This window comes from Prionailurus viverrinus, chromosome E2, assembly GCF_022837055.1.
Source record: "Prionailurus viverrinus isolate Anna chromosome E2, UM_Priviv_1.0, whole genome shotgun sequence".
Taxonomy (NCBI): Eukaryota; Metazoa; Chordata; class Mammalia; order Carnivora; family Felidae; genus Prionailurus; species Prionailurus viverrinus.
The window spans coordinates 30,137,770-30,151,290 of record NC_062575.1 but is presented as its reverse complement, the minus strand read 5'-3'; positions in this window follow the sequence as shown (position 1 = coordinate 30,151,290).

Genomic DNA, 13,521 nt, shown 5'->3' with positions numbered 1-13,521 from the left:
CTTTAGACATCATTTTAGCGCATATTGGCTGCAATAACATTTCTATTAGCATCATGGTGGAGCAGGGCTGACAATTAAAATAAAAAATAAATCAACCCAAGGAGCGAACAAACGTAATTATAGTTCAGAAGGAGCTTTTATGTGTATTTGATTAGTCAGTGGAACAGCGCCTCCTTTCTTGCCTTGAATTTGTGTTAGCCCCAATCCATGCAAACTGCCGGGGTCGGACGGGAAAAGATGACGGGTGTGCGTGTGTGAGACAGAGACTCAGAGATGGAGAGACAGGGAAGATAAGGTACCTTGCCAACTAGGGAACGGTTGGCACCCAGTTCCTGGCTCTCTGAGGGCCCATGTGTAAGCTCCTTCTCTCTCTGGATCTCTGTTTCCCCGTTTCTGAACCTGGGATTTGGGGAAAGTTCTAATTTCCAGAATGTGTCTACTATAGTCTAGAGCTTTCTAAAATTTTCCTGCTGTGGAGGACTGAAGGTCCCCAATACCGAGTGCCAGATGGGAGGAGCCCAAGAAGAAGAAAAACTGTTGGGCCAAAACAGCTGCTCTAAGCCCGAAGCTTGGTTTCTTCTAGAATAGAGGTTCCCAGCTGCCTGGTTTGTCCCCCAGGGGACAGTTGTGATTGTCATGGCCCGGAGCGGGCTTGGGGAGGTGCTACTGGAATCTTGTGGGTAGAGACCAGGGATGCTACAGAACATCTCTCATGCACCGGACATTGTCGGCCCCCAAGTGTCGGTATTGCTGAGTTGAAAACCACGCTCTAGATCATTCTGAGAGTGCATATTTTTGCACAACCGGAATCAGATTGCCGAAGCAGCCTTAATGGATACCGAACCTCTTTGGCCTCCTCGGTGAGATCGTGTCCACTGAATACACAATGAAAAGTCAGCAGAGGAGCACGGTAAACTTGAATACAGTAAGCAGTATGTTCTCAAATAGTCGTGTTATTTGTTCTCCACTTATTATACGTATAGGCACACATCATCCTGTGCCCACCAGTGCCCTTAGCTCCAACTCCCTACTCAGACCTTGGCTCCCTTTCAGAATATACATAGGTATAGGTAATGCCACACACACACACACACACACACACTGCCTCATATATATGCATACATAATGCTTCATATATGTACATACATATATAATGTCATAGATATATATACACTCACGTATATACGTGGGTGTGTGCGTCCGTGTGTGGAAACACTTGTGACCTAATGACCTTCTAAGGTAGTGTGAAGGAAGAGGTAAGACACTCTAACTAATTACAGATCAATGAAAAGCACAGCTAGAAAGTCCTTGGGGAAATTGCCAAGCCTGGGATTTTTCCTGTGTCTTCTGGAGCCCTGAATCTGATCAAAGTCCTTCAGAGATTTCCCAAATATTCCACTTATAATTCTTTTGAAAACATAGTTCTCAGGGGCGCCTGGGTGGCTCAGTCGGTTAAGCGGCCGACTTCAGCTCAGGTCATGATCTCGCGGTCCATGAGTTCGAGCCCCGCCATCAGGCTCTGTGCTGACAGCTCGGAGCCTGGAGCCTGTTTCGGATTCTGTGTCTCCTTCTCTCTGACCCTCCCCCATTCATGGCTCTGTCTCTCTCTGTCTCAAAAATAAATAAACGTTAAAAAAAAATTAAAAAAAATAGTTCTCGTTATTTCTAAAAGCATTTTTTTTTAATCCCTGCAACTCTCCAGATGCTGGATACCAAATTTAATACACCCAGGACCACCAAATCATTAACTTGGACTGACCAGCAAAATCGCTCTGGGACAGGCCCCGAAGTTAAGCTTCTCCTTCTAGCTCTGAATAATTGAAGAGCACCCAGGATTTGCAAATTGAGCGATTAATAATGGCTTATCTGAGGAAATCTGGATCTCCCTGACTCTCAACAATATGCAGGTTGAGGCTGGATGTGAGAGTAAAATAAAACTTGTCGCTGTCAGCCATCATTTCTAATTTCAAACGGGGGAGGGAGTCCATCCAAAGAACCTTTACCGTAATCCTTGCTTGACTTTTAAAACTTAAATGTTGCATTTTATTTTATTTTTTTAATTTTTAACGTGTGTTTATTTTTTGAGAGAGACCGACAGAACGTGAGCAGGGGAGGGGCAGAGAGAGAGGGAGACGCAGAATCCGAGGCGGGCTCCGGGCTCTGAGCTGTCAGCACAGAGCCCGACACGGGGCTCGAACCCGCGAACTGCGAGGTCGTGGGCTGAGCCGAAATGGGACGCTTAACCGACGGAGCCACCCAGGTGCTCCTTAAATGTTGCCTTTTAACTTGGTGTTAGTGTTAACTGCTTAGCACTCGCCACAAACATAAAACGACGTAGATTTATTATCACGCAGCTTCCAGGGCTCTGAAATCTGAATCGAGCCTTGTTGAGTTCCATGCTCAGGGGGCTCACGAGGCTGCAGCCAGGGGGTCAGCCGCAGCTTGGTTTGGTATCTTCTTCCGGGTTCATCCAGGTTGTTCATGGAAAGCAGTTTCTTACAGTCGTAGGACTGAGGTTTCTGTTCTCTTGTCAGCTGTCAGGAAACGCTCACTCTCACTAGGTCTTAGGTCGTCTTCCTGTAAGAAAAAGTCTGATGTGTTAGCAGCCGGGATGAGAAAGTCCCCAGCCTCCTTCCTGCTGATGCTCTCTCCTCTGCCTCCTGCCCTCCTCTCCTCTGCCTCCCTCCTTATAAAGAACAGAATCTTGTTTTCAAATTTAAAAACTGTATATTTGCAGCCTGCGATCTTTTCTTTCCACAACAGAGTTGAATGCTTTGCCCGATTAATCCCCATTCTCATCCCCGTACTGTCCACGTCAACATTTTTAAACCTCTCTGGATTCTGGATTAAGTACCCACTGCTGCCTGACAAAGGACCCCCCCCAAATCCAACAGCTGAAGATCAGAAACATGCTTTGTGCCACACAGTTTCTGAGAGTCAGGAAGCCAGCAGTGGCTTGGCTGGGGGTTCCGGCCCGGGGTCATGCTGTCGGCCAGGGCCGTAGGCATCTGAAGGTTTGACTGGGGCTACTGTGTGGGCTTCCGAGAGTACTCCCTTAGATGTTGGCGGGAGGCTTTCCTGGTCACATGAGCCTCCCTGTAAAATAGGACTACGTGTGACACGGCAGATGGCTTCTCCGAAAGCAAGGGGTCTGAGGGAGAACAAGTCCTATGTAAGAAATAAAGGATGTGAGCAAACAACCCAGACGGAAACCACAGAGCCTTTTACAGCCTAATCTCGGCAGTGACGTATCGTCACCTCTGGCACAGTTCACTGGCCAGACGGACGAAGCCCGGTACACGGTGGGGGGGGCGACCACCCAACCGGGAGCCAAGGAGCATTTGGGGCCATCTTGGAGGCCAGCTGCCATCCTCCCTGTGCCTCAGGATTCATCTGTAAAATGGGGTTAATGATGCCCCAATAACTTAATCTGCATAAAAGCAGTTAGAATCGGGGCTCCCGGATGGCTCAGTCCGACTTCGGCTCAGGTCTTGATCTCGAGGTCCGTGAGTTCGAGCCCTGTGTCGGGCTCTGTGCTGACAGCTCGGAGCCTGGAGCCTGCTTTGGATTCTGTGTCTCCCTCTCTCTCGGCCCCTGCCCCACTCATGTCTGTCTCTGTCTCTGTCTCTCTCATGTCTGTCTCTGTCTCTGTCTCTGTCTCTGTCTCTCTCTCTCTGTCAAAAATAAATAAAACACTAAAAAAATAGTTTTTTTTAAAGCAGTTAGGATTATTTCTGGCACATAACAGGCACTAAATAAACATTACTTATTGTTATTATCGCTATCAATCTTGTTCAGCTGGTAAGTTGAAGAATACAGGACCTATGAGCTTATAAAGAGCCTATAAAAATAAGTTTAGACAAGAATAAAAATTATAGGCACCAAAATATGAAAAAAAAACTGCAAAATTATAACTAATATATGCCAGACCTCTACTCTTGGCTGTGAGCTTGTAGTAGGTCACCCCGGCATGAGAGTAACTAGAAAATCTGGCTAGGCATTTTTAAAAATTCTGTTTGAAGGGCTGCAGAGAAATAACCAAACAGCCGAGACCCGAGGGACCATGATCCCAAAGAGAAGTGAACTCACTGAGGTGAGCTTCAAGTTCTCTACCATTTTTCCCCTCCACATACCTGCTAGTGCTTAAGAAGTAGCAACGGAGAGGCTGAGACCTAACCTTAAGGCATCTCAATACGCGTTAGGATGACCTGAGTTCACTCTCATTGCCTCCTAGAAACTAAACTCCCTGAAGAAAAGAAGACAGCAGCCAGAGCCTCTACAACTGTTTACACACAATATGTAGTTATTTGATGAAAAATTGCCAAACATACTAGGAGGCAGGATGAAAAAAAAAAAAGAAAGAAAGAAAAACAACTGGAGAGACTCACAGGTAATCCAGATATCGGAGTTATCCAAGGTGAACTTAAAAATGAGTGTGATTCTTATGTGCCAGAAAATAGAACTTTCTAGAAAGAATTCTAATTCAAGAGAATTTAACCAAGGAGCTAGACTCCCTGCATTTAATAAACCCAACAGAAAGTCTAGAGGTGGAAATTACGATAGCTAAAATGAAGAACTTAATACACGGATTTATCCAATTCGACACAGCTGAAAAGAGGACTGACGACCTGGAGAGTATGGGGGTAGAAAATACCCAGTCCGAAAATGTCTGGAAAAGGAGAACGATGGAGAAAAGGGAAAAGGCAGTGTCTGAGAAGATAATGGCTGAGAATGTGACAAAAGTGCCAAAGATATCAGGGGACACACTCAAGGTGTGCTGTGAACCACAAGCAGAATTAAAGACAAAAACACACCATAAAATAACTGTTGAAAGCCAAAGTTGAGAGAAAAATCTTAAAAGCATCTAGAGAGATAAATAGATATAGATATAGATGTAGATATAAATATAGATATAGATGATAGATGATATAGATATAGATAGACATCCATGTATATATATATTCACACACACGTGCACCTTCACATCATGTCACCCAGGCAAGTGCATCGCAACCAAACTCTTAGTTCTATTTCACTCATATTAGATGGGAATTGAGTACGCCAACTGGTATATGAAGTCTACACCCTGCCAAGATTCAAATCCGTGTTGGTAAACCCTGAATCCACTGCTGTCTCTGGACAAGCAGACAAGCCGCTTCCCTGCAAGCCGCTTTCCCTCTCTGTTCCCCACCCCCTCGCCTGTCAGTTGTCCATCGCCCAAGATTATTACAAAAAGTAAAGTTACTTTTTACAAAAAGTAAAGTTACCCAACACATGAAAGTGTTGGGTCAGCTGTCATTCCTGCTGAAAAGGTAAGATTCCTCTGCTCCAGGAAGCCCTGCCTGATACGGCACCTCTAGAATCATTCTTGGCGGTTCAGGACTCCTCCATGGTGCTCCCATTGTATGTATTCTCCCCATTTCTGCAGCTCCGTACTGACATTGTCTTCAGTGCCCAGCCCTCCCCACTAAAAGAGAACCCAAAGTGGCAGGGTAAAGCCTTAAGTCTATATTCACAGTATCCAAACTTAATTCGTAAGTTCAAAGCGGGCTGACCAAGTTATGACGTGGTGGCCCCAAAGAGTTCACAGCTCTAAAATTTCTGGGCGATTGTTCCGATTTAGGCACTAGGCTGAGAGTCTGCAAGCGTTTTCTCATGTGATCTCCACAACAGCCTAACGGGGACACTATTATTATACCCATTTGATGGATGAAAAAAACACTTCGGCCTGGAAAAATGAAGTAGGACAGACAGCGTCAGCTAGCTAGGAGGCCGAGGAGGCGGGATTGGAGTCCGTGCCCATCAGACATTACTCTTAATCCTGTTCTGCCCCCTGTTGTGGGCCAGCCCCTGTGACCTTCTGGGAAGAGTACGTCCTCCCGTGGAGATGGGTCCTGTATGGGGCCACGTACAACTCGGATGGCCCAGAGAGGGACTGACCAGGACCTCTCCCAGCTGCCAGCCGCAGGGGCTGTGAGAATGCACGGGAACTCCGAGCCTAAGGCCCTCGACCTCATGCCATCCGAAAAAAGAGAAATCAAAAGCCCGTCTCTTGGTCCAAAGCTTAAGGTTAAAGAAAAAAATCCCTAGCCACAGGTAGTTAAGTGATTATAAACTGTAAAAATAAATCAGCCTGATATAATTGCTCGGAGGAAAAAGATGACCAACATATTTAAAATGTCCATCGTGCCCCCTCTCCCATCTCCATTTGGCTTCCTCTAATTACCTTCACATTTCATTTCCATCAGCAAGATGACCTGTATTTCCTTCGAGAAGTGCTGAGGAGGGGGCCTGGCTGAGGAGCAAGGCCCCTGGTGATAAATCAGGCTCGCCATTAGGAGTGAAGTGCTCATCTCGGCAGCGCTAAATGCAGGATTTATAAAGATGTCTCCGCCATCCAGCCCAATTGTGGACACCATAATAAATTCATGAACGGGTGCCAGGGTAGCGCACTTCATTATGTGCGGGGCTCCTGGCCATTAATCTAGCCGGGCGGCGGGCAGGATTCCTGGGGAAGGGAGACAAATTTATGCGGCCCAAACTTACTCATTCCATTATGGATTTAATCGGCCCAGGCTCCAGGCTGCACAGAGGCGAGGGGACCATTTTTTACACTTTGGATCAAGTGTTTGTAACTCCCCGTTGTGTCCTATTTCTTCCACAATAACGCCCTGATTTTATCCTTCACACCGCTCGCAGGGAAAGTCTTCTAGAGACCGTCATTGCTGCCACTTACGCCGGATAAAATATTTATACAATCAATTGACAGAGAGCATTTTCCCTTAAATGTCCTATTAACATGGAAATGCTCATATGCAAAATGGGCCCAGGAGCCCCTCTAGACTCTTAACCCTTTACTTCGCCACAGAAAAGTTTGGCCCAGGGCACGGAGAAGAGACAAAAGCACGGGTCACACACGTTGAGGTGGTTGCCTCCGTCTTCTCGGGTGTTACATGCACGCGTGATGTGCGCTCAACGTGTTTGCCCACGCACGCTCCGTCATTTCTACCAAGAGGGATTAGGTAGCAATTCCTTTGGCCTCTCCTTAGAACTAACCTCCAGGGATCGTCTAGAAGCTGCCAGGTCCACACCACTCCTGTAGTGCCCTGCTAAAATGAAAACGTCTCAGTTTCCTAGTGCCTACAGCAAGACTTGCAAATCCTTGGCGTGTGGACCACCACCTCCTGCACACGAGACACCGTGCTTTTTCTCTAGCTAAGCCCAGATGAGGCCTCAGAATCCCTCTCAACACAGGCAGATAAGGCCAATCAATCTCCATTGAGAAGGATAACAATCGCATCGCTTATGTAGCGCTTACGATGAGCAGGCAGCATGCTCCGTGATTTACGTGTAGTGACTCATTTAATCTCCACGACAACCCTACAGGGTACGTACTGGTATCCCTCCCACGTTACAGACGGGCTGGGGAACAATGACGTGGATAGATATGACCGGAAGTGCACGACCAGTGAACGGTGCATTCCTAGCCCCCACAAACTCTGGAGCGCGGCGCTGGAGGCCTTCCATGATTCACTACACTCTGTTCCCCAAGTATAGCACTGATATTGCTAAACAGACTGATCCTAAGGAGTCATCCAAAGGGAGAGGTAGGACCCTCATGGCCTGAGTGAACCGGCCACATCCTTCACGCCAGTAGACTACCAGCAGGTGCAGTGAGGCCTGATCTTTGGACACTTGGGCCCTTTTGACCTGAGACCCAATTCCGACCCCGAGGTGACCAGAGTCTTTGGGCTGTTCAGTCAATTGCAAGACCCCACGAGAGCAAAACCAACCCCTTCCGCAAGCACGTATGAGACCTACTCTGCATCACGTCCTGTGCAAAGCCTGCACCATGCTGGGGGTGGAGACACGAGAGTGAATAAGGCCTGCCTGTTTCCTTTGAGGAACGTACCATTTTTCACAGCAATAAATGGCAACGAAGGGGGTGCCTGGCGGGCTCAGCTGAGAGAGGATGCGACTCTTGATTTGAAGGTTGTGAGTTCGAGCCCCACACTGGGTGTAGACGTTACTTTTAAAAAATAAAATAAAATAAGATAGACAATAAAATAAGCTCTATAAAACCTGAGCACATCCCATGGGTACACAGAGCAGGAATGAGGACATAGGAGCAAAGTTCGCAGAGGGAAGATGACAACGTTTAAGTGGAGCTTCAAAGATAAGCAGGATTTCACCGGGTACACTGCGCGATGGGCAAGCACAACAGAGACATTCCAGGCAGCGGTCACGGCACAAGCAAAGGCATGGCGAGGCGATGTAGCATCATCTGCTTGGGAATGGTAAACAGAAGGAGGCTCACAAGAGCATCTAGAACCTTCACCTATGACTCCCAGTCCTAGAACTCGGTGTCTGTCTATTCACATGAAGCTCCTAGTGGTGTGGGGGAAGGATGTGGAGACAAGAAGAACCCTGTAAACACGCAGACCAGGAACAGAACTCAGAGGGAGGAGACGGCACCCCCCCTCTGGATGCGCCGGAGCCCTTAGAGATAAAAGTCAGCTAGAGTTGTGACTTAACGTGGGCCAGACTGAAACCGAGCACACCAATGTGCCACCCGCTTGGACTGCGAATGGCATTTGAGACCCGTGTGCTGGCGAAGAGAGAGCTGGACAGAGATATTCAACACCTCCTCGTGTCTGGAGAGAGCTTTCTCAAGAAACAGGGGGAAAGCCAACATTGCAGGTGACCACAACCTACTGAGAAGGGAAAGAGAGCAACACCCTGAAGAGGCAAAGGATGAGCAGGACTTTGAAAACACAATCCACAAGAAGGAGATAACGACTCTAGGGAACTCTTGGGGGCCCTGAAGAGCATCCACCAAGATACGATTTCCATGAAACTGGTATACCAAGCTCTAAGAGGGATGAGACTCACACCAACAGAGTGAGATACAAGTAAATGCAAATGGGATCCAGAAGAACTGTAAGGAAACAGAAATGTGCTGACAAAATCGAAATCCGGATTTCATGCAGGAAAGGGCAGAATCAATAGGTGATCATCAAGTCATGGGATGGAGAACAGGCTAGAGAAACTCTCCAGAATGTAGAAGAAAGGAAAAGGTCGTTGATAATGATGCAAGGAGAGGGAGAAGTGTGGAGAAAATACAAGGACGGGTGAAGGGAATTGTCTCAACTTTTTTGGTTATAATTTGTTAGTGGGTGCGGTAGTGCTTCAACCCCTATAATCTAAATAATTTGCCATAAAATAAACGATTCCTCGGGGTTGCGTTGCTGTCCATGGTATGTAGGTACAAGCCCATGCAGAGCTGGGCCAGAAGAGAGGTGAATGGTCATCGCCCTTCAAAATCATCAGTCTTCTCTCCAATGTCCAAAGTTGAGTACTGGTTACCTATTGTGAGGTATCCAACTATTCGCAAATTAGGTGACTTTAAAAACCACTTTGTGGGGCTACCTGGGTGGCCTAGTTGGTCAAGCGCCCGGCTCTTGATTTGGGCTCAGGTCGTCACCTCATCGTTCGTGAGATCAAGCCCCACACTGTGCCCAGTGCTGACAGTGAGGAGCCTGCTTGGGATTCTCCCTCCTTCCCGCTCTCTCTGCCCTTCCCCTCCTTACACTCTTTCCCTTCTCTCAAAATAAATAAGTAAACTTTAATAAATAAATAATAAACAAATAAATACATAAAGTCACTTTATCTTGCTCAGGATTCTGTGAGAAGGATGTAGACAGGGCTCAGCCGGACGGTTCATCTCTGAGTCGCATGGTGTCAGCTGGGCTAGAGGATTCATTTTCAAAATGCTTCTCCACTCCCGCATGGGCACCCTGGTGAATGGCTGGAGGACTGGGCTCAATGGGGTCGCTTTCACTCTCCATGTAGCTCCAGCTTTGTCCATGTGGAGCAGAGAAGTCCTACTCCTTACGTGGCCGCTTAGGGTACCAAAAGCGAGTGCTCCCAGAGACCGGAAGTAGAAGTTGCCTGGGCTCAGAAACCGGCACAGAGAATCTTCTGCCCAATTCTACTGGTCAGGCAGTCAGAGAGCCCACCCAGGTCCAAGAGAAGAAGACACAGGACCCCAGGTCTCCATGGGAGGAGCGTCAAAACTCACAGACAACTTTAACCTGCCACAGTTTATTATATGTGACGCTCTCTTCTCTTAGGAGATTCCTAAAGGAAAATGATGCAAGGAAGATGATGAATGTGGAGAAAGTACATGCTTCTTTCCCAGGAAATCCCTCAGTCCTTCATGAAAATAGACTCCTGGCATGTGCCTCCCTGAAGCTCACCAGACTTGTCTGAACCCTCAGGAGCCTGTGGTTCAAACTCAAGTTAGAGCTCTTTCTTGAAAGTTTAACAGTAGAACCTTAAATTTGTTTTTAGGAAAGAAAGAAAACTTTCCAAATCCTAAGAGAAGAGAACAGGAAGAAGAGAGAAAAACAAAACAAAGCCTGTGAGGATTATATTGGGAGATCAATGAACACATCATTTAAAATGGAAAACACAGGGGCACCTGGGTGGCTCAGTCGGTTAAGCGTTGGACTCTTGATGTCTGCTCAGATTACGATCTCTTGATTCATGGGATTGAGCCCTACGCTAACAGCTGGGAGCCTGCTTGGGACTGTTTCTCTCCCTCTCTCTCTGCCCCTCCCCTGCTTGTGCTCACACATGCTCTCTCTCTTTCTCACAAGGTTAAATAAATAACCTTTAAAAAAGAACATTAAAAATGTTTTTAATGTTTTATTTACCTTTGAGAGAGAGAGGGAGAGAGAGAGAGAGAGAGAGAGAGAGAGAGAGAGACAAAGTGCAAGCAGGGGGAGAGGCAGAGAGAGGGAGACACAGAATCTGAAGCAGGCTCCAGGCTCTGAGCTGTCAGCACAGAGCCCGACGCGGGGCTCAAACCCACGAACCCACTTCCACCTGAGTGGAAGTCAGGTGCTTAACTGACTGGAGCCATCCAGGTGCCCCCCAAAAAGAGAACGTCCAAAAAAAGTATATAAATAAAATGGAACACACAAAATATAAATAAAAGAAATGTGAACATACACAGTAGCTCTGAAAGTAAATTCACGTTCCCCAGACAATACCAACCTACGAGGGTGGAAATAGGGCCCTAGATATAATAATTACCCCTGTGTTTCTCTTGCCTCCGTGTGCAGGGTCCTAGGTTCCAAATATGTACCCTTCGACTTGCCAAGTTGTTGTTGAATTTCCTCGGAGTAAAAGTAAAACTTGACTACATTCTACTTCCATGAACCTATAAAAAAATGAGAATAAGGGGTCTAAAAAAAGGCATTGAAAAAGGACAGATTCACACACAAAGAAAGGAAAAAATAATCCAGGGCTTGGAATGAAAGAAGGCCATTTAATTAGGACAAGAATAAAATCTCCAATGAAGATATCATAAAGCTCCGTATGAACCTTCAAGATATTTAAACGTTTTGGAAATGTACACAGGACCCAAAAGAGACGCATTTGTGAGAAGGCTAATGACCCTCCGCTGCCTTCAATACATCAACTGAGAAAGCAAGAAACTAAGACTAAAGATATATAGTATATCCAACTTTGTTCCCTATAAATACTTTTTCAAGTGTTAGTACAACGTTTTCAAAAGCTTGCCACGTACTGCACTGTCGAGAAAATCTCGATGAGAAAGAAAAGTTTACAAGCCAAATTCCCCGATAGAACTAAACCAAATGGCAACAGTTCTAACAGCCGCAAAGAAAAGACTAGAAACGTGGATAATAAATAAATAAGTAAAAAAATTCTCATAAATAGTTATTGAGTCAAAAGGGAAATAAAAACCTCAGTTACAGACTATTTAGACAACAATAAAATGAGAACAAAACAACGCTTTGTCAGAGCTCATGGACCACTGCCAAAGTTACACTTCGGGAAAAGAAATGCAAAGCAATAAGTTGTTTTATTATTAAACAAGAAAGAATCACAAGAAGCGAATTAAATGTTTGTTTCCAGAATTTAACAAATGAACAACAAAACAAGCCGAAGGAAAGCTGGGTACAAATTAAATGGATAAAAACAAAAAAGAGAACGCGCAGTATAAATGCGTAAGGTGACTCATTAAAGCTGTAAGAAAACAGACTTTATGCCGGCCAATTCAACAATAAAAAGGAAAGCAAGAATAAGCTCAAATAAAACTGGAAACGAGCGAGGGAAAGTAATAAGAGATAAGAGCTTTTTTACATGAAATAATGAGAAAAATTACAAAATAAAATAATGAAGTCCTTTCCAAGCATAAACGTAAAAGAAAAGGGACACCTGGTTAAGCGTTCGACTTCAGCTTGGGTCACGATCTGGTGGTTCATGAGTTGGAGCCACGCATCTGGCTCTGGGCTGACAGCTCAGAGCCTGGAGCCTGCTTCGGATTCTGTGTCTCCCTCTCTGTCTCCCTCTCTCTCTGCTCCTCCCCCCACTCATGCTCTGTTTCTCTCTCTCTTTCAAAAATAAATAAACTTTACAAAAAAAAAAGTAAAAGAAGAAAGCATAAAGGAAAAAAAATTAATAGACTACATAAGTAAGAAAAGTTTCCGTAATCTCCAGAAATTAAAAATCAAAAGCATACAGCAATCTCGGAAAAAATATTTTCAATCTATACAGTTGACAGATCATCTAAATTAATAAGGGTAATATGAGCACCCTATAGAAATGGGGGAAGCATATGAATAGGCAACTCAGAGAATTAGAACTATAAATGCCCAATACATATGTAAAAAAATGTTTAATCTAAATAATAACAAAAAGGTGAAAAAAACAAAACAAGCCAGATATTTGAAAGGTAATAGCCAGAGTTGGTAAAGGTATAGATAGGCAAACTGGCTTGGAAATAAGGACCAAAAAGGCTTAAAATATTCATAACGTTTGACTTACCAACTCTCTTTCTAAAAATATATACTGAGAAAATAACCACGTATTGTATACATGTTTACAAAGCTATATACTTCTAGTGTTATTCATAAGAAAAAGTAGAATTAACTAATTTCCAACAATAAGAAATTAGATAAATAACTTATGGTAAATCCATAGCATAAAATATTATGTAGTGCTTAAATCACATTTTTTGAAAAATAATGACAACATTTCATGTTTTATTAAACAAATTATGGAACCAGCTAGGCAGATATAAAGTTTATAAACCAAAATGTTAAAAGGAGCTTGAAATCCATGTGATTTTTATTTTTAAAATTTGCTTTACTATATTTTCAAGTGTTCTAAAATTAACACATATGTATCTTTGGAATCAAGTTAAATTCAATATTAAATAAATTTTTCTGAAAATTCTCAGTGCAATGGACAGTTTCTAAGAAAATATAATTGATCAAAATTGATTTGAGGCATTTCAAAACTATCAAAAAGTTGCCTTTGAATAAATCTTCAGAGCTAGCCTGTCTAATATGAATACTTTCTTGGGGTTCCTGAGTGGCTGAGTCAGTTAAGCATCTGGCTCTTGGTTTCAGCTCGGGTCATGATCTCATGGTTTGGGGGTTCGAGCCCCACATTGGGCTCCGTGCTTACAGCACGGAGTCTGCTTGA